General features: G+C 38.6%; 1 protein-coding gene and 1 long non-coding RNA gene across 13 annotated transcripts in view; one reads left to right on the top strand and one right to left on the bottom strand.

Moving 5' to 3' along the window:
• Positions 1 to 26,547, bottom strand: part of MEF2C (myocyte enhancer factor 2C) — a 177,955-nt gene that overhangs the window by 147,028 nt on the left and 4,380 nt on the right. For 4 of the 9 annotated variants that reach the window (XM_005683422.3, XM_013965778.2, XM_018049972.1 and 1 more), the window contains exon 2: positions 13,701 to 13,787. The gene's annotated coding sequence lies outside the window, so the exon portion shown is untranslated. Of the gene's footprint in view, positions 1 to 9,168; positions 9,693 to 10,150; positions 10,219 to 13,700; positions 13,788 to 26,547 lie in introns of those variants that run through there. The other 5 variants (XM_005683419.3, XM_005683420.3, XM_013965777.2 and 2 more) reach the window with 4 other exon arrangements.
• LOC108636338 overlaps positions 15,384 to 26,547 on the top strand; it is a 168,623-nt gene continuing 157,459 nt past the window's right edge. For 3 of the 4 annotated variants that reach the window (XR_001918275.1, XR_001918274.1, XR_001918272.1), the window contains exon 1: positions 15,384 to 15,678. This is a non-coding gene — a long non-coding RNA (uncharacterized LOC108636338). Of the gene's footprint in view, positions 15,679 to 22,692; positions 22,910 to 26,547 lie in introns of all 4 variants that reach the window. The other variant, XR_001918273.1, reaches the window with a different exon arrangement.

Here is a 26,547-nt window from a genome sequence, read left to right as displayed (position 1 = left end):
GGTTAAAAGTGATCTTCTAATAAAAAATAGAAATGAATAAATGGATACACCTCTCAAAAAAAAAAAAAAAAAAAAGCCAAGTTTGTTCGTCTTCATTTAGTTAAGAAAAGTAACCCTGATGAAAGTAGGTCTGGACTTCCACCTTCTACAAATATATTTAACTGTTATAAAACAAGGGTGAAAAGACCAACTTTCTCAACCACCAAACCTTTACTTTAAGACCCTCTGACACTTAAGTCTTCCCAAATGTGAACAGAAATAAGGCAGCTTTAAAACAGTACATGCTAATTTACTCATTAACTGTTTAAAAAATTTTTATTTCTTGCCCAGTGAATTACCTACTTTAAGAACCTCCAAGAGATTAATGCCTTATCAGGCATAGTTTTGTAATATTTAAATAGTAAGACAATCTATTTTCTATTAAAAATTTATCCAGGGCACATATTGAACAACTGAAACTTTACAGTGTGTCTAACAATATTTATTGAGCGGTGATGATTTAAATTATACTATGGTTAGGGAGAATTCCAAGAAGATAAAGAAATCTTGTACCATATCCTAAATGAAAGCATAATTTTAAAGGTTGAATCTGAAATTTTAAATAAGAATGTCTAATTTTATACAAAATAAATATAAAAAATTACTGACTCCTATGTATATTAACATATGTAAAAAAAGTATAACATTTTTTCCTCTTGTTAATAGGGTTTGAAAGTGTGCCAGGTGTAGGGCTCTTACTCATAACACCAAGGAAAGCCATTGTGATCATACTCTCACAAGTTTCCTTTAAAAGTCCATGTTGTGTTAATTTCTTAACACTCTATTAGCAAATACTTGCATCTACAGAAAACAGTTTCTTAATATTCAAGCATAATTAAAATTATCTTTCTTATGTGTTTTAGTTTAAGGAGAAATAAAATTATGTTTAACTATTGGTCTGATGTAGTAAATTTTATACAGGCAATTAATAACTGGTTTAGTGGGTTAATGAATAAACTAACATGTATATGCTATTTGTATACTGTGAAATCAATAATCTAGCTTAAAAATAAAGTTGGAACAAATATTTATTACACAGTAATACTTTCTACTTAAGGCTTTCACTTTGTACTTCTACAACAGAAGGCCAGTTTTAGAAAGGTGTGCTGGCAATAATTTGACTCCACTTCACACAAATCAGAATTCTACCACAGATTAAAAGAAGCCATGGCAGCTAGAAATTATTTTTTAATAGGATTTTTAAAAATCATGTTGCTAGTGGTTGAAAATGTAACTGGTAATTAAAGAATGGTTTTAACAATTTTTTTTTTTACTATATTTTACAAGGAGAAGTATGAGCTTTCACACTACAATTTCAAATGCAAAGAATATTAATGCAGATATTTAGAAACTGATGTATTTTTCATGGTAATAAATACACTACCCACAACACACCTTTCAAATAAAAAACATAAACCAAATCTGAAAACTAAAGCCCGTATTTTCTCTCTTTGTATTTTGACCTCGTAATCATTAAAAGTGTGTGTTTATCAATAAAAGCAACTGAAGTGCCACATATTGTGGTAGAACATTGCTATTTCCCCGAGATAAGCACAAAAACCACTCAATGTTAATTTGCATCACAAAATGACCTAACATATCTGGAATATAATGCACAAGCTTCATTGAAAAGATATCATTATATTTTTCTCAGCAAAACAAAAAGAAAAAATACAGACATCTGATTGGGCCTATGTGTGCTGGAGGAGGGGAGGGTGAGGAAGAGGGCTCATTTTCTATCTTACACCTATTGTTTTAGGCATTCTGAAGTGCTCTAGGGGAAGCAAAAAGAAACATGCTGAATTCACTCTGCAGTTCATGTCTCAGTGATTTAAGAGGCAGAGTTTTCAAGTTGAAGAAGGGAAACGTTATGCTTTTCCTTTCCCAGAGCGAGTGCCCAGGAAGAAGGCCCTCTGGTCCTTAGCCTACGCAAGGGGAAAAAAGGACATTACTTGGGGCTGAAATCACTCAGAGACAGAAGAGGGGAAGTTTAAGATGTGGCACTGTGCGCTATGTCTGGTCTGCAGCCAGGAAGTTTTCATTTTGTAGCTCTGCTGCCAGTACCTGCCCTGCATATTCAGAAATAAAAATACACCAGAACTCTACCTCAGAAACTGTGGATGCTACAAAGAATTAAAAGAGTTTATTTTTCTTTCTTTATCCTGAGTGTAATTACTGTTTTTAAAAAGAAAAGAGCTGAAACTATAGTAACTGGAGGGGTTTTTTTTTTCCCCTCCCTTTTAAAACTCCTCAAACTACCTTCCCACAAAGCCATTTAAGTTAAATGGTACATTTACAGACTCACCTACATGAAAGATATAACTTAAAACATCTGCTTAGACACATACGTTCTGTTCAGATATAAAGAATGTGGCCAGAAAGCTGAAAAATATAGGGCCATTATATTCTTAAAATGTGTGTCCTTCTGTGTGTGCGTGTGTTCATTCATTAAAGAGATTTTTGACTGCAATTAGGTAGTTGGTCCTATGAAGGTTTCCTTGTGTGACCATGATTTCTAAAAATAAAATGCTCCAGTGAATATTTCTGCTAAATAATCACATCTTCAAAAATTAAAGAAACCCCAATCCCTCATGTTACATTAAGCAATAATACCAGCTTCCATAATAAGCCTTGGTTGTATACCTCACGCATGGTCAATAATTAATTAGAAGGTTAAAAAAAGTCATGTTTACTCTATTAAGTAGGAGACTAATTTCCTTATCTGTCCCCACTAATTCACGCTCATGAATCTATTTCCTAATTTTGCAAATAAATAAGCATATCTAAAGCCAAAACTGCCTATTTTCAGGGTTCCAGGAAAGATGCATTCTCGTGCTATCATTCTAACTTGCTGAAAAAATCACAGACGTGTGAAAAAGTGAGAGGGATAGTTGTTAGCTGTTTTTAAAAATACACTTCACATTCTATCAAGACCATTATCTATCGCTTTTTATATCCAATATGCTAGAGATCCATGGTATCTAAGAACAATTTATATGAATTCTTCATGTGCATCTTATCTATGACAACAAGATACAAGAGGAAAACCAGACCACACTCAGGCTAGTCTTTTGGAAAAAGCAGGTTCTCACCAGGGACTGCTTCAGAGATCAGTATCTCCAGTCTCTAGAAACAAGTTCAAGGTATTTAAATCATTACTAGAAGATTTGTATTGTCATTCCACATGAATCGCAACCACTTGCAGGATGAACAACATTGTTCCATTCATTTCAAACTTACAGCATTAAGAATTAATAAAGTCTCTATAACATCTGCATTATTAAAGAGTAATGATTCCTGCAGAAATCTGCCTGTAATAGGTTTACTGTTTCTATCGCTTGTAAGATCACCGATTTCCTTTATAATGTCCTCAGAAGACAATCTTCATGTATACTTTAAACTCTGTTTCCAACTGGCTATATTTAAAAAATAAATACAGAGATTTAACTAAAGCAATATAATGACAATGTACAAGAATGCTTTATGGTGAGGACAAATGAATGCTACTCATATTACCACCTCATACCCAAATATTTATATAACAGGTATCATATAATTTCCATATTTAGTAGGAATATGACTTTCCTTTTCGTAGTTAATGTTAAAATAATTCCAAAGAAATGTTAGATAATACTATATTGGCTAATCTTTTCTCTAATGATATTCTTTGTTACAGAATTTTCCATAATCATTTTTCTTGCACAGACAAAAACTATTGATGCTATCCACTTATTCTTAAGAGAGGTCGTGAAAGGGTGCTTTTAGCTCTTTCTTTCTTTATGCCTCAACATATCTGTAAAATAGTTACTACTGAGATCTTGTTTTAAGCAAGATTAATTCCAGTGGGCTTTATAGAAGTTAATATCAAGAGAACAAAATTTTCATAGACTATTTTTCAGCATAGACTTTTTTTCAGTGTGAGAGAGGTTATCAACAAGAATTGCTTTTAAGAAAAACCTGACAGTTTCCTTTGCTCGCTAACTATAGCAAATGATTAGAAATTATTTTCTTTCTCATGCTGTTATTCACTTACATACTTGCTTCAATTCTCCAAGGGAAGAAATGTGGCTCTTGTGGGAAAGGTCCACCCCTTTCTACATGTTTGCTTCCTTGAACGAAAGGAACACACCCCCTAACATTCTTTGAAATGTGTCCAATATGCAAAGAATTGGAACAGCACTGTATTACTGACCAAACCAGAAAATCTTAAATGAGAGTCAAATATTGTTAAAATGCGTGTCTTTGGGGACAACTAAATGATGCATACAGAGGTAACAGAAATGAACTCTGTTCAGCCTCTGCCTAGTGTCTATGTTTGGACACTCAGAACACTTGCAAGTGTTAATGGAAGAAACCTGGGAGTGTTTCTGTGCACCTGTGTGCGTATGACAACTCAGGAGGAGGTCCATAAATGTTACAGGTTTCTGAGTGCAGCCTTTGAACCTAAGACCCATTAGAAGAATGGTTCCTCCCTTTCATAAATTCTTTAAGGAAAAAATATCCAGAAACTGAAATATCCATCCTTCATAAGTGGAATCAGAAAGTTGTCTGAAATCACGTTAAGTGCATGAATATTGAAAGGCTACGCTCACTCTCCTCATGACAGAAAACTCATACCAAAGTTGGTATCCTCTAGCTTGTGCATTTGACAATTTTTTTGGTCATGAAAATTGTCCTCTAACAAGTTTTCCTTCTCCTATGTAGAAGCCAATGTTCCAAGAGTAAGTTATTTCTATTCTTATTTTCTAATAATGTGATAGACTTCATATTTGTTGGTATCTATACCTTTATCTTTACTTTATACTTTCCGAAACCCTCTTTTCTAATTCCACTTTTACACAGAAATTTGCAAGTGTAAAGACACCGAGTGAGCAAAATTTTATATCTTTTCAAAGATATTCAGTATTTAAATGGTTAGTCCTTTTGTAGTTTGTTCATCAGGCATTTGCTGATGAACTCAGCTATATAATTTTCAGGCCTACAAAATGGAAGCTCTGCTACTATGCCTATGTTTTATCACTTGGAATAAGAGTGAATATAAACAGTGAGTATATGAACTGGAGCTGAGGGTAATAAACTTATTAAAACTTAGTAAGATATTGTTATGGTCAAAGAAAACCTGCAAGTGTGTACCACAAATCCATTCAGATGAAACATCTCATTCACTGGAATTTCCTATCTTATTATAACAATGCACAGAAAATTAAACACATAAATATTAATTTTATGTTATCACAGAAGATGTAGGCAATGAAAATGCAATGTTTACATTTATGGGTGACTCATTAGTGTTTTATTGTGTGAAACACTAGGAGGCATCAGTTGGGTAAAAAAGGACTTCAATTTTTAAAGAAGCAAGAAATTACTGTAGAGTTGGATGCATAAAAAGTAGGGGTTTTCAAAATGTTATTATGTAAACCAAAACTTTTTCTCTGAAATAAACTCTGGAAACATCGCATTTTGTTGTAAAGAATGACCTTTATAAAATATTCATGAAATATATACTTTGACCAAGAAACATCTATGAAGATCTATTTCAAATATATAAATTCATTAACTATGTAATTTCACATTTTTGTGAGGAATATATCTGGTAACAGAATAACATAATGGCTATTGACTACCATGCATTTTCTGCTCGGTTATTCAATACCATGAGTGTATGTTTTATTTCTGGCAAATTCTGTTTTGTGCTCTCTACAATGCCTCAGAAAATGTCTACTGAAATTAAACCTTATAGTAATAATTGCTTCACATAAGCATCCAGAATTTGCAGTCTGTTCCAAAAGAAGTGATGGAACTTAAAATGAAAGCAATGAGGATGTATATATAAAGTACATGTTTTTCCTTATTTCACTATTGAAAGCCTGACGTTTGAAAACTGAGTTTTCTACTGTTTGAATGGCTCTTCATAATGATAAAGCAACAGGGTCGTGGTATACTTATCTAGCAATCATTTGAAATTGGAGTGTCTTGCCATTCCTCAACAATCAGCTTTTATCTTTGACCTATCAAAATAACATGTGAACTGCGTAATCCGCCTTTTGTAAGGTGCACAGACTCTGTTGTCGCTCCTGGTTTTGTGAATCGCCTCTGTAATCTGGTTTGATTTCCTAAAGATGACAGATCTCGGTGAACAGTCAGGCTTTACTGAGTGCAGGGCAGTCCACGCGCCCATGAGATTAAGGTACAGTGCTGAGGACGGGATCTTAATCACCTACCCTTCCACATGCAGCACACAGACAGCACCAGTGATTAAATCTTTTCATTGTGCCCAGGCAATCACTGTATTCATAAAATGAATATGTGCATTTTTATAAGTTTTAGATATTAATTTGCGTGGTGTTTTCTCAGAGGATGTGCTTTGGGAAAAAAAAAAAGTAGAACTTTATTAATAGTCTTTTTAAAGTCCTCTCTGTGATCCTTAATTGCATATGAAATTCTTCCATGTTATTCTGAATCATGTCTCTGAAGCCAGGGTTCTCTATTTAATAACTCTTTTTTTGTTGTTGTTATGAAGTACAAGTGTCGCTGCACAGATATTTCCCCATTTTTGTCACTTTCTGAGATTTCATACACTCAAAATATACCGCATGTGGAGTTGGGAAATAAAACCACAAAATATACTACAATAAACAGAAGAAAGTTTTGAAATATAATGTTAACAAATGCCAAGGAGTTATTTAACTCAGTTGTTTTATAAAAGAAGTTTAAACACAATAAATCATTCATTGAAAAGATATAGTTGTAGTGTTATGCAGTTTATTGATCTGGTAAAGTGAGGGCCAAGGAAGAAACTCATAGACATCTGAAAAATATAAAACATGATGCTTTTCCAGGATTCAATTTTGAATCATTAGATAGTCCTTCTGCCTCTTGGAATGGACCATTTCCCCTAGATTTTGAAAACTGAATATGTTTACAAAGAAGAAAGGAGGCAAGGTACAGTAAAGTTCTTGTTATTTAAATTTCATGTGTTTAATTTTAATATGTTTTTGTTCTGAAGAGTTCATATATATGATTGCATACTTTTAAAGTATGAACAGCTCCGGAAAGCTCAAAAATTGACTTATTATTATAAAGTGCTCATTTGTTATTAAAAACTAAGAAACAAATTAAAATTTAATAAAAGTTACATCTTTAATATTGTCTTTCACTATATTCTACAGCAATCAGAATGTAATTAATGAATGAGGTAAAATACTGTCTTTAGTAAGAAGTCTGGAAAATATGCCACAAATACTTCAAAGCTGCGTGAATTACATTAGTAAAAAACAGTAGATTTTTATAAAGTTCAGTAAAATCCGAAGGAAAAATAACTACCAACTATTGTCTCCTTAACTTGGCCAGGGGACCATATTTTAAACAAACACTGACTTTAAAGTATGTTTTGATGAAAACTTTTAGGATTGAGTTAGAAGTCTAATACATAGCCAAATATACTTCCCCACAAATAGAATGAGATACTTGATTTTAGAGATTTGTTTTCCCTCTTGAGATAAGACATTAGATAGGTACATCTCATTTTATCTGTCAAGTTCTGAATCTACTTGCTTTAGAACTACCTCTTTATCTTGATAAATAATTTCTTGCACACACTGGAAGACAATAATATGGTTTATTAACTGCACGATATTCAACCAAAACTGCCTGTGCCATACTGGCACATACTGAATGTTCTCAAAGACTGGCCAAGACTGATATTATTTTATAAATTAAATGTTTTAGTTTCAAATTAGAGATTGTAAATCTCTTTAAAGCTAAAATTAGTATGCAATAAAGAGGTTAAATGGGGTTCACAGGTGGTCACATTTCCATGTCTTACCAAGTCCCTAGGGATCAGAGTTATTATATTCTATATAAACATCTTTGCAACCACAATTCTATTGCAAGGTGTCAGTGAAAAAAAGGCTGGTCACTCTTTCTGACTGGTATAATGAGGTAGCTAGAGTTCCTTTCAGAGCACTTAGAAAATACATGCAGTCACTAACCATTTCACAAGACAGTTACTATTAGAGTTAGGATCAGATTCACAATAGTAAAATGCACTTTGTGTCAAAGCAATTCTCCACTGAGGACTGGTTAGAGAACTGGCAGAAAGCCTGATTCTACTTATTATACTGTCAGCATTTACATATAAAGGAATTTTATACAAAAGACACACATTCCTAAAATGTGAAGAAAAAGGGCTTTTCCCCAAAATGGTAACTACTGGACCTAGAATAGTCAGACATGTTTCAGACATACAATTTCCTTTAAGAATAACTAGCCATATTCTGGGAAGGACATAACACTACTATTAAATTTAAATACTTGCATAATATTTAATAATACAACAAACAATGTGCCACAGCTGTATATACTTCCTTTGTGCCAAACTTTATCACTGAGTTTGGTAACTTTCAGCCAAAGTCCAAACAGATGGCAAATTCAGTGACTTAACCTTATTTGTTTTTACACAGCTATGTATCTGACTTGACCTAAAGAGCAGTGATATATACTGAAGTCTCAACAAGAACTGTGAAATGTGTAGACTACCATGGCCACTGTATCACATTTTGTCCACATTAGCCCCCATCAAGACAGCACTTTGGTAATGGAAGGAGATGCACAAAGGTATACTCTGACAGACAGCCATGCTTTAGCTCAAACTAATCCCAAGATTTAGTGGCTCAGAAGCATAACCCAAAGCAAATCAGAATCTCTGGTGGGACTCACAGGAGCATCTTTTCATGGTGAACTGCCGGCTAAATGTTAAGGCATGTACTTCAAGGTCACAGAACATTCTGTGAAATACTTAAGTCCACCAGGCTCCACATGCTCCACCATAGCAAACATACTAATGACGTGCACTAACTTCATGAAACTTTAAACACACCAATGTGACAAGCACAAGTCAGGAGTGATTTCAGCAACTGATAGCAAACAGATAGGACTATCCAAAAAGTTACTTTTAGCCACACACAAGAAAATCATGGAACCTAAGGAAAAAAAATGCACAACAAGCCTCAACTTCAACCTTCAAAACGGCACAGCGGTAGACCCAGTGCCGTGGAATATACTGATGCAGATTTCAGAGACAATACCCCGGCTATTTCTATTTCCTGGAGAAATGTCAGAAGTACTTACATGAAGGAAGAACCGATCAGATTAGTCCTTGGGATATTTTCCTTTTTCTTAAGAGAGAGAGAAAGAGAGAGAGAAAAAAAAAAAAAACACGACAACAGTAATCTTTACTTCGTCCAGCCTTGAAGTGCTTCTCCACCTGATTCAAACATGCAGTCACGGCGACCCACACAGAACCTTCAAAGTCAATCCAATAGCAGCCCGAAGATGTCTGGGTGTACGCGTGTGCTCAAGTGTCTGACTGCGAGCAGAGCGAGCAGAGCTGGAGAAACGATGTGTGTGTGTGCGCGCGCGCGCGCGCGTGAGCGCGCGAAAGGAGCGCGAGCGCGGGGGAGGCACGCGCAGGGCCGCGCGCGCGCGCGCCGAGGCCGCTCGGAGGAGTGAGGGGAGGAGGAGGAGGAGGAGGGAGGAGGAAGGGGAGGAGGAGGAGGAGAAAGTGGCTCTCGGCGGCCCGCCGGATTAAAAGTAACCAGACTCGTCCAGAAAACTGCGTCCAGGAAGGAAGTGACAGAAGACGAATGGGAAAAGGAGAGTCCGCTCACAGCCTTTGAAACATCGCGTCAAAAAAGGCGAGGGGCGGGGGGAGTGGAAGGATATTGGGAGGGGAGGCGGGGGTGGCGGAGAAAAAGGAGCGCACGGCTTGGGGTTCTAAGAGGCCCATCACATGAAGCGCCTCTTGCCTTCTCTTCCTTTATTTTATTTTGCCCTTGCCTTTGCGCGCGCTGCCTTTTTTTCCCCTCTTCCTCCCTCACAATCCCAAACCGTTGACTCCCTCTCTCTCGCCTCGCGAGCTGGAGAAATCATCAGTTTCACTCTTGCAAAAGGGGGGCGGGACCAGACCTCGGAGCAATTTTTTTTTTTAATAAAACAAACATCCAGCAGTTCCCTCCTCACCCCTCCAGTCTCAACTAGATTGATAAATTACTCCACTACACTACTTTAATTATGTATATGGTATGCAGAATAAATCACTGAACATCAGTACCTCAATCAAGCACTTTTAAATGATAATTGCATCTTGGGTGAATCAATCTTTCCATTCCTGACATTTTGCTAATTTTAGTTTTACGGTGGGGTAATGGCACATGCCATACGCAAACCTAATGACAATCCTTTATTGCTCCAGCTGAAGACGACACCGCGAGCGGTGGCTCCCGGCTCTCGCTCTTTCCCGACGCCGCCGAGGACGCTCAGAGAGCCGAGTCTCCGGCTGCGGCGCGCCGCTCGCTTCCCCGGGGGACGCGGCGAGCCAGCCAGCGGGAAAGTCCTTCTAAAGTCGGGATCTTTCCTCTGACCAATAGGAGCGCGACCCTAATAGTTGCTCTTGTGACTTCCCCCGCCCCCCTCCCCGTTTGGAGACGCGTTAACCACTTCATTCTTCCACTGGTCTGAGCGCTCCTCCGTGACTCACGCGTAAAAAGCTCCGGTCCAGGATGCCTGCACCACTCGATTCCAGCGCGCGGTTTTCCTCCACGCCCTGAATACGCGGGGTTTCGGCCCCGAGAGGTTGGAGTGGCTAGAAAGGGGGCCGAAACGCTTCTCAACTGGTAGTAATGTACAAAATGATAAACGCATGACCGGCATTTGAAATCTTGACTTCATCTCGGGGCCATGAACTTTCTAATCAGGTTGGAAATATTTACCGAGGCGGCAGCCTCCCCGGAGGTTCCCCCCGCCCCCCACCTCCCACAATCTCTCTTCCACACCTTAGACGGGATTTTCTCCAAGGCATTAACATGTAAACTAACCAACTTCCCAAATGCATTAGGCTTCCCTATCGGATAGCTGATGACTTCACTTATCCTGAAGAGTTTCAGCTGCACAGGAAGCAGCAATAGAGACTGATAAGGAAGATACTTGTGCTAAGGTTTAAGCACAGCAAACACTTTTCCTTATCAAAAAAAAATGGGTTAATATTCAAGATTTAGGAAAGGTTACTAGAATTGAGCACCTCCTCTCCCTAGCTAATTACACCACGCCCAATTAAGCCAAAGATAAAATATGCCAACTAGTCCACAAACCATGAAAAGATCAGATTACATGCCAGTAGAACTATGGACTATATAAAATGTTTAAACCAAATTAAAAAATTTTAATATCGTGAATAAATGGAAAATACATTGGGGAAATTAAAATGTGGATGTACAAGAGTACACAATAACAGTATACTGAAATATCTAGCTAATTAAAGATATTTCTTCACTTAAAAAAAAATTCCTTTCAGCACTGTGTGTTTAACCCAATGACTAGATGCATTTCCCCTTAAGTTCTGCACTGAGCCTCTAGTCTATTTTAATACGTGAGGGCAGTGTGAATCAGAAAGCCTCCTGCTTCATTGTAGGGCTATTTGATCTGAGTAGCTTTTCTCACAACAGTGGGTTCAACATTTAGGTGTCTGCCCCAGGGCTTCACTTGAAAGAGAAAGGTTGATTTTACAGGCAAGTACAACTAGCTCATCACCATTATGACTATCAACCCAGATAAGATGAATCTTTTGCTATTATTACAGGAGAGCATGGCAAACTGTCACAAAGCGAAACCCACCTGAAATACTATTATTTCTTGCAGATTAATACCTACAATATATTTGTTGGCCTGTTTGTTTTTCATCTGGTGAGTTTGTTACTACCATGAATTTATTTTGATAATATGGCAGAGATAATCTATATCAGGTTTTAATATAAGGTACAACTTCTAAAAAAATCCAAAAATATAAAGGTGCATTGACATTTTTGAGTATTAAGGTATGTCTATATATAGTGGTAAAAGGAAATTAATTTTTCCAGATTCACAAATGTCCTGACAAAACAAATTATTTGTAGGAACATTTGTGTATTGCATGATGTCTGAAATTAATGTAATGAAGTGTACCAGCTTATTTTATAGGAGCAAATAGACATAGGCAATAGATGACTTTTACCACAGTACACTTTAGTTTTAGTTTATTTTCCTTAAAAAAGAAACTATTTTTACCTTTTAATGTTTTAAAGAATTATTTAATAACATTGTAACAAACCCCAAACTATCAACAATAATATAAGCATTCAAAAGTAGGTATAACCCCACATTGCGGATAATTTGAAAATAAGATCTGGATTGATCTTATTTGAAAATAAGATCTGGAAAATAAGACCACAATTGGCCTTTTAAAATATAGAATATTCCCCTCAGCAGATTTAGCTTCTTAATTATGTGTGACCCAAGTTAATATTAGCATGAGTTTCCTTCCCATGAGCCTTTACAGTTGAAGTGGAACAGAAGAGGTTGTGCAGAAATACACAATGGAAGAAAGCCATCTGAGATTTAAAATTATTTACTGGTAATCCACAGAGTGGTTAATCCAAGGCGTGCTTTGTGTTCATCTTCAAATGCTTCTGAATTTTTTTACCAAAATCATCCTCATTCTCGCCACCAAATGGTACTTAGCTAGGATCAAAATATTTTCTGGTGCAGGGAAGAGTCTGTTCTACGTGTTAACAGGCCTGGATTCTCTGGTTCAAGGTTTGCGCCTAACTAATGAGTGTGTCCTTTCTGGGCTTCAGTTTGCTTACACATTAAATGACTTCTCCAATCTATTCCAATTCTGTGATTGGAAAGTAGAAAATTCTTATATTCTTTAAGCGAACTGAAAGCTAGTGGCCTATCCTATTATATAAAAGGTGATGAGACTTCCTATAAGAGAAAAAGATGTTTGGGATTGAGGTACTATTTAAACCAGCTCACTCCCTCTCCCTGGTGACCAAATATTTCTTTTAAAATAAGTATTATTAAGTGCTGTATTAAAAATGTAAATATATATTTTTTTTTTCCCCAAAGAATAACTGCTTAGCAATATATTTAAATAAAGTGCCACAGAAGGTACAGAAAGCATGACCCTCAGGATTTAATTCTAGGGAAAGCTCATTTCTAATTTCCGGTCAGGGTTGCATATCATCTTACTCCACTCTCCTTATTAATTTCCTACATTAAATCAGCAGTCTACCTGTACTCTGGGGTCTGCCTGCTTTTAAGCTTGGCCTACGCTGGGTGTAGCTCTTGAAGTGAGCTTTAAAAAATTATCCTAAAGTAAGCTGGGTGGTTGCCACAGCAACCCACCCTAAAATGAAGAAAGTCTATAGATTAATCTACCCCTCAATATTATTCAACTGTGTAGTATCTGTTCTTCAGCCAGAATACTTTCAACACAAACATGATTAACATAGAAGTTCAGATATAAAAAGTAGTAGGATAGAAATTCTAAGCACATAAAAAATGTTATATCTTTTTTATAGTTACAGTAGATATGACATACATAACTTCCCCTGAAATGGATTCATTGTAAAACAGACTTGTAAAGGTATGCCCTGAAAGGTGACATGAGAGCTTTAAACAAAATGCTATGGTATTGCTATATAATAGATCACATAATGGTTATATAACACGCATCACTTTTATACATGTTTACAATATAAGTACCTAATGACCAAGAGTTTGGTGGTTTCACCTTTATGAATTAACTTTGTGATGGATGATAATAACAAATGTTAAGCACTTACCACATACACATACAGTCATTTGCCTTCCATTCTTCACTTCATCTCTTCATAGAAGTTACTTCACAGTTTGCAGCTCTTCTTTGGCACCTTAAAAATGCAAAAGTACAAGGTAAATAATTTTTAAAAAATGTTGAAAATGTTGATATTGAAATACATTCAAATTAATTAATTTGAAACTTCTAATCTGAAGAAACATTAATGTTAATTCTAATTTTAAACTAAATGAATGTGTATTGAATATAAAATAATTAAAATGACCATTAATTGTGACAGTACTTATAACCTTTAACATAAATAGTTCCAAATAGATAAATTTCAAAAATTCTTTAGGTACGGCTTTAGTTCATTGCATGGTATATACACCATATGGACTGCTTGTGATTGAGAAAATCTGCAATATAAAAAGGATTTGTTATTCCAAGCCAAGGTTTAATCATATCCTTTATCTCATATTTAAAGATCCAATATTTATCTTTATTTTAATATTTAATGAAGAATTACAAGGAAAAAAGTCAAATCCATCATATTCCAAGCTAACAAAATTTGTCAGGTTGGGATACTGAAGTTGCAACTAAAGTTGCTAAAAGGGCTTATTTTATATCCTTAAAGGCCAATTTTAATACTTTGGGATTAATGATGTGAATTTAGTACACAGTGAATTCTATTACCAATAGTACTCAATCCTTCCAGTGTTTACCTGTACTGAGCTCAGACAAGGGCTCATGTATTCTGGTCTGCGAAGCCAGCTTTCAATGACTTTGAGCACACAAATGACCTTTCCCTTGGCTTCAGAATGGGTCTGGTCTTCCCAACTGTGGGACAATGAAGGTCAATGACCATTTTCCCATTTGTATTAGCAAGAAGATATTTGTAGTCTAGAGTCATTAAGATTTATAAAGCCTCTAGATTTGGGTTGACATCCTTAAGATTGATTTTTATTTTTAAGTTGCTTCACAGTCAAGGAGAAATAAAGAATTTTGACCACTTTTATTTCAGAGGTGTTAGCTCAGTTTAGTCTTTTAGACTCAAGTCCATAGTGTGTTAGTCTCAACTTGGTAGTCAGTACCCGGTGACCTGGCGAATTCCCTTTCTTCAGCTCTGCTTGGTTTTTACAGTCTATTAAGTAGGAATCATAATACACATCTCCCAGGGCCTTTTCACCTTACAGAAATGCAATCTCCATGAAATAATGTCTGAAAGATATGTTAAGGCTTTTAAAAATGCCACTACAATTATGATACATTTCTTCCTTTTCCTGGCTCAGTATGCCCAAATAAGGCTTGATCACAAATTTGCTTGCGAATATGTAGTTCATTAAAAAAGTATCCATATGCATGGCTAAATTTAATAGACTTTACCTTTTACTTACAAAATTGTTAAATGTTCTTCGGAACATTGATTCTATTCCATTTCTTGAAATATCACAGAAACCTTCAATTCAAAGAATGGATTTTCACACTTCCTCTTTTAACTTTTTTTTTTTAAATCTTCTAGATACCCGTGTGCCCTTTAATTTTAAAAAGATCTTTACCGGGGGTAGGGATGGGGGTGAAAAATACCGCCCTGCGTTTTTGGTGCCCACTTCTTTGTCTGGGGAATGGCATGAAGGGGACTGATATCCGGTACCCAAGAGCCCCTTTTAAAGACCCAGACCGGGGACGCCTCTGGTTTCAGCAGCTCCCTCCGCTGAGTTATTGATTGCAGGCAGCAGCAGTCCCTCAGGTTGATTTGTGTGGAAAGTGAATCCTCGCTGGATAGGCGTTCAGCAGAGGCGCCGCAGCCGCAAAGCCAGCCAATTATTGCCGGTCTTCCCCTCCAACCCCGCGCTCACTACCTACACACTCCTTGCTGTGGCAGTCTCCACTTCCCCCCTACCCACGATCCACCCCCCCTCCCCGCGCGGACGGAGCCGAGGGGGCGGGGAGGGGGGGCTCCCTCCCCGGGAGCGTTTCTAGAGCTCGGAGGCAGCTCGCAGGGGGTGAGTGCGCCACGTGCGAGCGCCCCGGGCGAGGAGGAGGCGGGCTCGGGCCCTTCTGGGGGCCTGCTGGGCCTGGGCGCGCGAAGGGGGAGCTCGGCGGGGCGTGCATCGGGTGGCGTCTAACAGCGGGCCCGTCGGGGCTGGTGGGGCGGAGGAGTTGGGGAGGGGGGCAGGCAGAGGGCCGGTGGCTGGGCGAGGAGGCCGCGTTTCGGGCTCCGGGAATGGAGGAGGACGCAGATGCTGGTGGGGTGGGTTTTGCAATCGCGGGGGGAAGCGTGGCGGCGTCAGCAGAATTGCCCTGCTGGTCTGGGATGGGGACCTGAAGGATATTTACCCTGGGTGGGCGAGGGACAGCCCCGCAGACTTTTCGGGGCGTGCTCCGAGCCCGGCACTGGGCGACCCAACCCACGCACGTGCACAAAGCGCTGGCACGCGGTCGGCGGCGCCGGCGGCCGGAGCGCTCCAACCCTGGGCGAGCCCGGGAGAGCGACCGCGTGGTGCGCGCCGGTCGGGCCGCCGCCCGGTTCCCGCGCCAGCCCCGCCTGCTTTCTCACCTGGCTTGTAGGCAGGGAAAGGACGGGGTCCCCGAGCTGGATTTTTTTTTTTAAAGCTCACGTTCTCGGGGGTCCAAAGGACCGTTTTAAAGGATGAACAACCAACCATTGGCTTTAGCAGAGAAGCTGCCTCAGTGGATGCGTTCGCATCTTGGCTAGAGAAAGGCCACCAGCTAGCTACAAGGAGAAATGGGATACGAGGGAGAAAACGCACACACAAAACCCCTCAAATGTTCTTCCCCCTTTCTTCTCTCTTTACTGGTTTGCGCGTGAGAACCGTGCGGGGATCGCTTGGCTAATTATCATCACGAAATGGAAATGCCTGTGCTGTGTTTTGATCTGTCCGTGGAGCTCTGGGAAGATAACGTGCTCCAAAGTCATGGTGGAGTGCCTGGCTGTATCAATCAAAAGTGTAGAATGTTTATCTTGTCACGCCCTTGAAGCTATAAGCGGCTACCAGTATGGCAGCCCCTGGCGCATGGGGTTCTTTCAGTTAATTAAACTTATATACAATTTAAAATCAGCTCTTCAGATACACTAGTCACATTTTGGGTGCTCACTAGTGGCTACCCTACTTGACTGCCAGAGGTTGACCGTTTCCATCAGTACCTAAAGTTCTGTTGGAATGTGCTGCTGTAGAGTTTTAAGTGAATATTGGTAAAAGAAGGAAGCTGCTTTATGACACAAGTCAGATTTTAGGACACTCTTGGCATTTGTGTTTCTTGACTAGTGTGAAAAGTTGTAAAGTCAGAGTTTCAGTATCTTCCTGCTGAAAGAGGTCTTAGGAAACACTTAACACAGTAGTTTTTTACAGAGAAGGGAAGTTAGATGTGTCCCCCCAAATCATGACATCAATTGGAAAGAAGATAAGGTCACCTGACAAGGTATAGTACACTTTCTGCCAGACCAGGCCCATTGCCTGGAGTTGGTGAGGCAAATTAACTCTACAGAAAGGTGACCTGATTGAAGATTTTAGACACGAATACCCTTTTACAAGAGAAAAATATTTCTAAGTATTGTTCCAAGAAGAAATTCCATTTAATAAAAGATTAAGTGTGTGAGAATAAGTAGGGAATAACACTATCTCTCAAACTAAAAATGTATTATTGGCAGTGTCATGGATTACATATGATGCTTTTTAAAAGAGACTAATTGGTATAACATTGTGCTTAATTGTACTTAAAAATTCTGAGGAAATGGAATTATCTTCTTAAAGTAATAGCTAAAAGCACTCTTAAGGTCAGGGAAGAAGGTATGACATAAAGTGAGAATTGTTAGCAAAGAATAATCATTCTCAAATTCGATGAGGGTATTATCAAATACATTGATTATGTCTTAGACTCGTATCAATAGCATGGCATTTGAATTGAACTGTATGTAACATGAATAAAACTTAATTACAAATTATAGTATTTGAGAGATGGAAGACAAAGCATCATACAGATTTAGAGGCAAAGCACAAACTTTCTAACTTCAATACTTTGGTTGGTTGGTTTTGCCATGATTATCCCCTGTGTTTCTTACTGTTATTTCAGGGTGAAATGTTGGTATTAATTTTGGTCATCTATGGTAACTTTTAAGTTAAGCTGACTCATTTGAAAAGACCCTGATGTTGGTAAAGATTGAAGGCAGGAGGAGAAGGGGACGACAGAGGATGAGAGGGTTAGATGGCATCACCGACTCAATGGACCTGAGTTTGGGTAAACTCCAGGAGTTGGTGATAGACAGGGAGGCCTGGCGTGCTGTGGTTCCTGGGGTCTCAAAGAGTCAGACATGACTGAGCAACTAAACTGAAGGACCCCTAAGATTTCAGTTGAGTGCTCGTGAGTGATAGCTAATTTTTAAAAAATAACAAAATGTTTTTTAAAGCTTGAATTTCTCCTGAGCTTATGTGTATTTGAATTGTTGTCTTACTTCTTTTATTAATTTACGATTTGCATGTGGTTCATGGTAGAAAGCGTTCTTCCTAGTCTCCTGAAATCTGATAGCCTAAGAGAAAATCTTGTAAATTCTTTAAGTGCTTGCAGTGTGCTAGAAACTTCAACCTCTCCATGGCTGACTAGTGAAAAGGCTAGCCTGGCTAGGGAAAATATATGTGACCAAAAGATAGTTGGCTCTATCCTATGGGAACTATATAGTTAATGCACAACTTATTAACTACCCTTTGCCTCAGTTTCCTCATGGATAAAATATAAAAGAGAAAGTGCTGCCCTCAAAACTTTGTTATGAGCATTCAGCAAGAAGTTCAGTGTGAAGCATAGAGCTGGGAAAGTGGTCAACTACAGTAAAAGTTAGCCATTCTTATTCTCCAGCAAAGAATTTCTACTTCTCCACCATTGAGTTTCATTTTCACGCATACCAGGTAGTCCCGCTAGAAAAAGTTGGAGAAGTCGCTTGTCAGAAGGCTGGGGATTAGTTCTGGATGAGCTCTGTTTGTGAATTTTGCCTTCAAGAGATAGAGATCTCTTTAATCCTAAAAGTTCCTGATGCTATAGGTGGCTTTATTTCCCTTTCACAGGCATCCTGAGAGATGCTTCCTTATGCTTGTTAGCTGCTTGGTTGTTGAAAAGGCACTGGAAACTCCAAGTCCATCCTCTGTTCACCCTGGTTGACCTTTTTATGCTATTGTCAGCCAAGAAAACATTGATATCTTTGGTCTCCCACTAGCTTGAATTCTTCAGGGCAGAGCCTGCTCAGATTATCTCCTGAGGTCATTCCAAATGTCTGATGGCCATCTATGGCAGCAGGGCTGGGTGGAGGCCTGCCGGAAAGGAGGAGCCTGTGGAATGTCTAATGGTGCCTTCTGTTCAAGTAGAACTACTCGAAGTAGTTCCCTGTTGGGCTCATGATCAACTTTACAGCTATATCTAGGAGACTGTTTGCCACTTCTTGAAAAACAGAAACCATAGCATTTTGCATTTTTGTTTGTTTAATAAAGTCCCACTTGGGATGTGTATGATTCCTATTGATGTCATGATAGGTATAAACATGGACTACAGGAAAAAAACAGACTAAAGATCATTAATAAACAGTTTATATCTGGTATTCATGTTAGCTGTCCTCATCAAGAACACCAAGTTAAGAGGAAAGATTCTTGAAAGGAGAGAATAAAGCTATCATATTACCTTGTTTTCTTTCTCTAGATAATTTTCCAAATGATGGTTTTTTACTTAGCTGAAAACTTAAAAAATTATTTCTAAAATATTTCATTTATGTTAAATTTTCAAACCAAACCAAACAATATAAAATTGTAATTTTTTTCAAGAAGGCAAGATCATGCATAAATGTATATGTTTGCAATACTCACTAGATTTAAAAACAAAAAGATACATAATTATATCTATATTTCAGTTTACTACAGAGAGAATTAATTTGCGTTATTTGGGATGCGGTCTCTCTATTTTGGCATATGATGAGAACTGAAAGTAAAATGCAATAAAACTTTGAAATATAAGTTAGTGATTAAAACCAGTTTGTTTTTACCAGTGGATACTAGTTCATTGAGGCTCACTAATTCCTTGGTGGCTCAATGGTAAAGAATCTGCCGGCCAGTGCAAGAAACATGCGTTCAATCCCTGGGTCTGGAAGATCCCCTGGAGGAGGAAATGGCAACCCACTCCAGTATTCTTGCCTGGGAAATCCCATGCACATAGGAGCCTGACAGGCTACAGAGTTGCAGAAAGAGTTGGACATGACTTAGTTACTAAATAACAACTAGTTTGTTGAGTCAAAGATCAAAACGAAAGAGGTCTAATATCTTATTGAAAAATTTAAAAATGAATTTGTAGCTAAATATTTCTATATCAATAATATTCGGATTTGTAATACAAATGTATTTGTAGTATATGTACAAAAATATTACTATCTTTTTAGAATGTGGGTGGGGCTTCCCTGATAGCTCAGTTGGTAAAGAATCCACCCACAATGCAGGAGACCCTGGTTGCATCTCTGGGTTGGGAAGATCCCCTGGAGAAGGGAAAGGCTACCCACTCCAGTATTCTGGCCTGGAGAATTCCATGGACTGTGTACTCCATAGGATCTCGAAGAGTTGGACACGACTGAGAGACTTTCACTTAGAATGTGGGTTGAAATAAGTAAGTTCACAGTGCATAATGACCATTCACTACTTATCAGTGATGGATCGATACTGAATTAACTCCTTTATAAACTTTTTCTTTTTATCTAAATAACAGTCTGTTAGAAGGTACTACTATTCTCCCATTTTATACATGTTTAAAACTAAAGCTTAGAGAGGTAACGTTACCTGCCTCAAGTCACAGACAAGTGCCAGACAAAGGACGTGGAACTATGTTGATTTGTTTCCAACAGATGTCCTTAGCTACAGTGCTTACTGCTTCATTATACTTATAAACCTTTGCTCACTTATAGGGATGATGAGAGCAGGGCATGATATAATTGACACTTTTTCCCAACCAGAAAATATTTTACAAATATGTATCTAACCCTGTGTCATCCTCTTCAAGATAGATGCCTTAGGAGGTTATTTGCTTATTTCAGTGATGAAGGCTCAACAGAAATATCCTTAGGAATTTGCTCTGCAGTCTTAGTCTGATTGTTAGCAAATCATTATCATTAAGGATGAATTTGTTGCTGAAACTAAATCCAAACCAAATGTAATGAACAAGGTGCTTGATAGAAACTATGATGTGATTATAAAGCAGCAGGTTATTTGATATATAATATTGGTGTCCTAAATTGATGCTAATCGCAGATACAAAAGGGAAATTTCAAGGGTGTCCCTTATATAAATGTGGTATAGCCTTTAAGGAGACATTTTGGTGAGTAACGCTCATGAAAGGTCTGATCAGTTTTTAAAAAGTCAGCTTCACTAATGAAAAGTTGTGCATCATTGTATGAACATTATGGGAAATACCTTTTCGGAGAATGTACAACAGACAGGAAAGGGTAAATCAGAGACCCTGGGTTAGAATCCAGCCTCAGACACTGACTAACCATCTGACCTTAATTTTCTAAATGTCCTTGTTGTAAAATGGGGAAAGTGATGGGAACTTCCTGGATGAGAAGAGGGAATTTTGCTGACAAGAGTACATGAAATTGTATTTCCGTAGCCACTTAGTGCTTGGCATATAGAAAATGCTCAATAAATGTTAGCTGTCATTATACTGTTCACTTTCAAGGGCTATCCATATTCCTGAAAAACATCTCAGTGTCCGTTATCTTAAAATTTTAGAAGACCACTTCTTTTCTATCAGCTTCCATGTTTCAAAGCAGTTTTATTTCATATTAGAAATAAATATAGAGCCTATTTGGGCTTCCCAGGTGGCGCTAGTGATAAAGAACCTGCTTCCAATGCAGGAGACATAAGAAATGTGGGGTTCAGTTGCTGGGTGGGAAAGATCCCATGGAGGAGGGAATGGCAACCCCCTCCACTATTCTTGTCTGGAGAATCCCATGGACAGAGGAGACTGGCAGGCTGCGGTGCATGGGGTTAGAAAGAGTTCGACACAACTGAAGTGACTCAGCACACATGCATAAAACATATTTGTGACCATATGTTGATCAAACCAATATACATTATAGCAAGAAGTCTCATGTTTTGGGATGACCAATTTATATTATCCTTATCAGTATTCCATGTAATATTCTTCTCGGAGACTTTTATTTTGTATTCATACTTGACTTTAGCAGACTTAAGGAGATAGTTATATTTCCATTTGCCCAGAGTAAAGCTACATCAGGCTTCCCTCATAGCTTAGTTGGTAAAGAATCTGCCTGCAATGCTGGAGACCTGGGTTTGATTCCTAGGTCAGGAAGATCCCCTGGAGAAGGAAATGGCAATCCACTCCAGTATTCTTGCCTGGAGAATCCCATGGGCAGAGGAGCCTGGCGGCTACAGTCCGTGAGGTCGCAAGAGTCGGACACGACTTAGCAACTAAACCACCACCACCACCATCACGAAGGCTACATCAGAATAATCAGACATCTTCTAAATTGCTTATTGATGACATGATCTTTCTCTGCAATTTAAGGAAACTTAGCATAAATATATAGAATATTATGCTATTAAGTATAGCATAATACTACTATATTTATTATAGATATGCTTCCTGTTCAAGCTGAATTTTTCAGTCCTTTCAGATCAATACTCTCTGCGCGGTGTAGGCAATTGGTGAGGCGTCTGAGACTTGTCTCTGTCTCCCTGCTTCCCTCTACTCACCTTCAGCCTGTCCTCCTTTGCCCCTGACATGCTCCGCTCACCCAGCAGCACTGCTTAAAATCAATAATAGCTCTTTATTGAGTGCCCCTATCTCCTCACAACCTCTCCCTGATGTGACCCACGAGGTCCTTTCCTTTCCTTAGAAGCCTCCGGGATTCTCCTGGCCTCTGTTCTACCAGAGGAGCCAGGCACTCCAACCCCACGCCCTCGGTGACGCAGTAACAATGTGTTGCTACTCCTTTCAATGAACTTCTCTTCCAGAGTTTTCTGCAAAGGGTTCAAAATCCAAAGGACTATCCGTGATGACTGCGATTCCACAGATGCGCTGCCGTGTTGGTCTGGAGATGCTTTGGGGAAGAGACTCTGAGTACATCTGAGTACATCTCCCATTTGTTTGCTGACAGAGACGTGTCCTGGGTACAGGTCAGCGGGCAGCCTGGCTCTCACTTGAGGAAGAAATTTTACTGTTTTTGAAAAGGTTGGAATTGAAAAACACGTTGTCTGTCAGCAGAATATCCTGATGCTTGGGAATTTGTCTGCTTACAATTTAAAATAAAAAAGCAGCGCTCTCTGGTTCCTGCTGTTCCGGTCACCTCTTCCGTCCCCTCTTTGCACGCGGTTGTGCCGTGGGCACAGCCTACTCTGTCGTCCTCGGTCTCACCCTGTGCGCGCTCCCTTTTGTTCCCACTCCAACAGTTCCCAGAGGTGTAATTAGTGAGTATTCTTCCAGGAGCATCTTGAAGGAGATATAAGAACCCCATGTTAAGAATAGTGCTGCTTCCTAGATGGAGGGAAGAATTTGGTAGGGTTGGGGAGAAGTACAAGGATGGAGGGGAAAATGCATTCTGCCCTTTCTCTCCTCTACGAAATCCCTGATAAAGCCTCTTCCTATGTGCAGAGGTGGGCATGTAAATTAAATATTTCTCAACCTTGTATAGCACTAAACCTGTAAACATGGAGCATCCATATCAGATCAGATCACTTTATTCAGAAACAAAATATTCCAAGTAAAAGATTTTAACACTACTTAAAGTGGGGCACTAAGAAGCATTCTACAATTTTTGTGTTCCTTTTGTCTCCTTTAAAAATGACTAAATAGCCAATCGATAGATATACTCCCATTTAAAAAATTTCGTTCCCTTTCTCTCTTTCCTTTTGTCTTTCCTTCATCTTTTCTGCTCCATCTTTTTATTTTCAGCTGTTTGTTTTTTATTTTCAGTTGCAAACTCACTAAAGTGCCCTACCATGGCTGGCTATTAATCAGATTTTTTTCATTGCTTTGGAAACCTGCATTTTTTGTTTCAGAACCATAGGATTTCATTAATAATATTTTCTATTTATCTGAATCACTCCAAAATGAAATACTGCTAACAAAGCTGCTTATTTCCTAAACAACCTGTGATGTATACTATAGGCAATATGGTCATAGAAGAATTTCTATGATTATTTTATTAATCACTATAATTGCTCTTTGATTACAATGATGATTAACTCACAGCAAATAAATCACATGCTTATCTTGTTTATCTAGTATTTGTGAAGGATTTGTGTTCATCCATCCACACGTCCTCACCTCACTCTTATGTAGCTGTGAGGTTCTAGTTTGTGTAGCCTATGGCAACAAAAATGACTCACACACAGGAGAATAAAGCTTGTGGTTTCCTTACATTATAGCTAGGCTGTAACCTCTTAAACTTCCTAGGTCAGCGATGATTAACTATAGTTTTGGAGTAGTCCAAAACTTGAATGTCTGTGCCTGAATATTTATAATAACCACCGTCTGTGCTGTTGTTTATGACTTTCCTGAAGAGTCAGTTCAAGCCATTTTTCATATTTCAAGCTATACTATCAAATGCCTGAAACTTAAGTAGAACTTGAGAACGACTTTTGGCTTCTTCACTAGTATTGGGTAAATTTCATCATTTGCCAATGCACATAAAAATAATTAAACTTTTTAAGCGCGTTATATCAGATAGTAAATAACAATGGACGTGTAACATCTGTACCTGTTTCCGTATGTTCACTTTGATCGTTCAGGTCTTCAGATCCCTAAGTTCTAGTTTTCTTGTTACCATAGAGCAGAAGAATTGACTGTCTTTAAGAAGAGAAGGCTGTGGTAAGGACTGAACAGTTTAGTGCAGAGAACAGCTTAGCAGAATGCCCAGATATCTGGGCCCCACCTCAGGCCCGCTGGGCCTCAGTCACAGGAATCAGCATTTTAACCGATTCCTCCAGTGTCTCTTATGTACAATTTGTTTGCAAGCTGCTGCTTGAATGTGCGTGTGTGCTCAGTTGCATCTGCCTCTTTGTGACCCCATGGGCTGTAGCCCGCCAGGCTCCTCTGTCCATGAAATCTTCCAGGCAAGAATATTGGAGTGGGTTGCCATTTCCTTCTGCAGGGACTGCTTGAATGTAGGGGTGAGCATAAAATCTGCCAAGTCCTAATCCTGTAACCTTTCCTTTCCTCCATTATTCATTCCTGGCCTCCCAACTTCTCTTAAGTTTGATGAAACTTTCTAAGTCAGTGAATGCCTTTCAAAATAGTAAGAATGAGAATTCAAAATGGTATAGATTTTTTCCATCACCTGTCTTGGTTCATATTATAAACAAACGAAAAAAACATGCCACATGTATTCTACCCATGGTAGTTAGAAAACTGGTTGAGCCATATGTGGACCTAATTCTCCTAAGTTTCTGTACACTTCATCTTCACTTATTGAAGGGGAAGTGCTTATTTTTCTTGGGTGGAATATGTTCCTGGGATCCCAGAATCTCAGCAAAACCAGGAAAATGAGTTCTGGCTCCAGGAACCTCTACCTTTAGTGACAACTGGCCGGCAAACACATGCCTGCTTCAGTGACCACCAGCTGCTATAAGCCCAGCTTCCCTATGCCCAGGGCCAGTGTTGTTCTTGATCATATAAGAAATGTGAATTTTCCCGAAAGAAGCTTTCAATCAATACAAATGTCCCTTACTTCCTCCTAATTACCTCTGTCTGCTGAGCCATCAGGAGAAACCTTTACAACATGGGCTTCTGAGGCCACACAGGGATCCACATTCCCAGGCTTTTAACCTCTCTCCATACCCAGCTGCTGCCATTAGCCTCTCTTGGACACAGATATTTTTAACACTTCAGATTAGGGGGGGCCTCTACCACGCCTGTTTCTTGTACCAGTGTTTTTCTGACACAAACGGACATATCCATGTGCTGGCTTACATTTTTTTTTTTCCATTAAAACAAAGTCTTCCTATTGTATAGCACAGGGAACTATATTCAGTATCTTGTTATAACCTATAATGGAAAAGAATCTTTTTATTCTTTTTCAAAGAATATACATATATGTGTATATATGTATGTATAAGTGAATCACTTTGCTATACACTTGTTACTAACAGAACATTGTAAGTCAACTATACTTCAATTAAAAAAAAAAGAATAGGAAAAAAAGTGTCCCAATTTAATAAACTGTAAATGTTAAATGAACATTAAGTCCTTTGTGTCAACTCAGGCCTATGAACACACTGAAAAATTCAAAGCTATGTGCGATAATATCATCCCTGTAAGACTTTGCTTGTTTTGTTACCAGAGTACCCAAGTGGGAAAAATATAGCCAACTGAACAGTAGTGTATTACAAAATGATTTTGTTTTGTCTGCTGATTTCATAGGTTAATACTGGTGTTTTAATTATTTGGAATGCTGACATTGTGGGCTACTTACAGCAATAGGGAGAGGGCAGGGCAAGCCGTTGCCTACAGGAACCCACCAGTATGGCCTAGAATCCTTTTGGGACGTGCAACAGAGGAAACCCCTTCTGTTTAAAAACTAAAACTTCTTTTCCTGTGATTTACACATAGCCCAGGGAAGAGTCTCATCCATTCCAATTGCAAAATTACTAAGCAGTGAAACAGAGACAGCTCAGCTGCCTGCTTCTGCTCTCGTGGACAACAGTCTTCAGCTCTAAGGAGAAAACATTTATGATCCTTCAAAGGCAGACGAGGGACAATTTCACCCTCACTAACAGCCCTTTGAGATGCAGGGGAATGATTGAATTCATTTGAAAGTCTTGTGATTTTGCATATTTTGCTTTGACACCCCTGTCTTTCCCAATTCTTAG

This window comes from Capra hircus, chromosome 7, assembly GCF_001704415.2.
Source record: "Capra hircus breed San Clemente chromosome 7, ASM170441v1, whole genome shotgun sequence".
Classification (NCBI taxonomy): domain Eukaryota; kingdom Metazoa; phylum Chordata; class Mammalia; order Artiodactyla; family Bovidae; genus Capra; species Capra hircus.
This window is presented reverse-complemented; position numbering and strand designations above follow the sequence as displayed.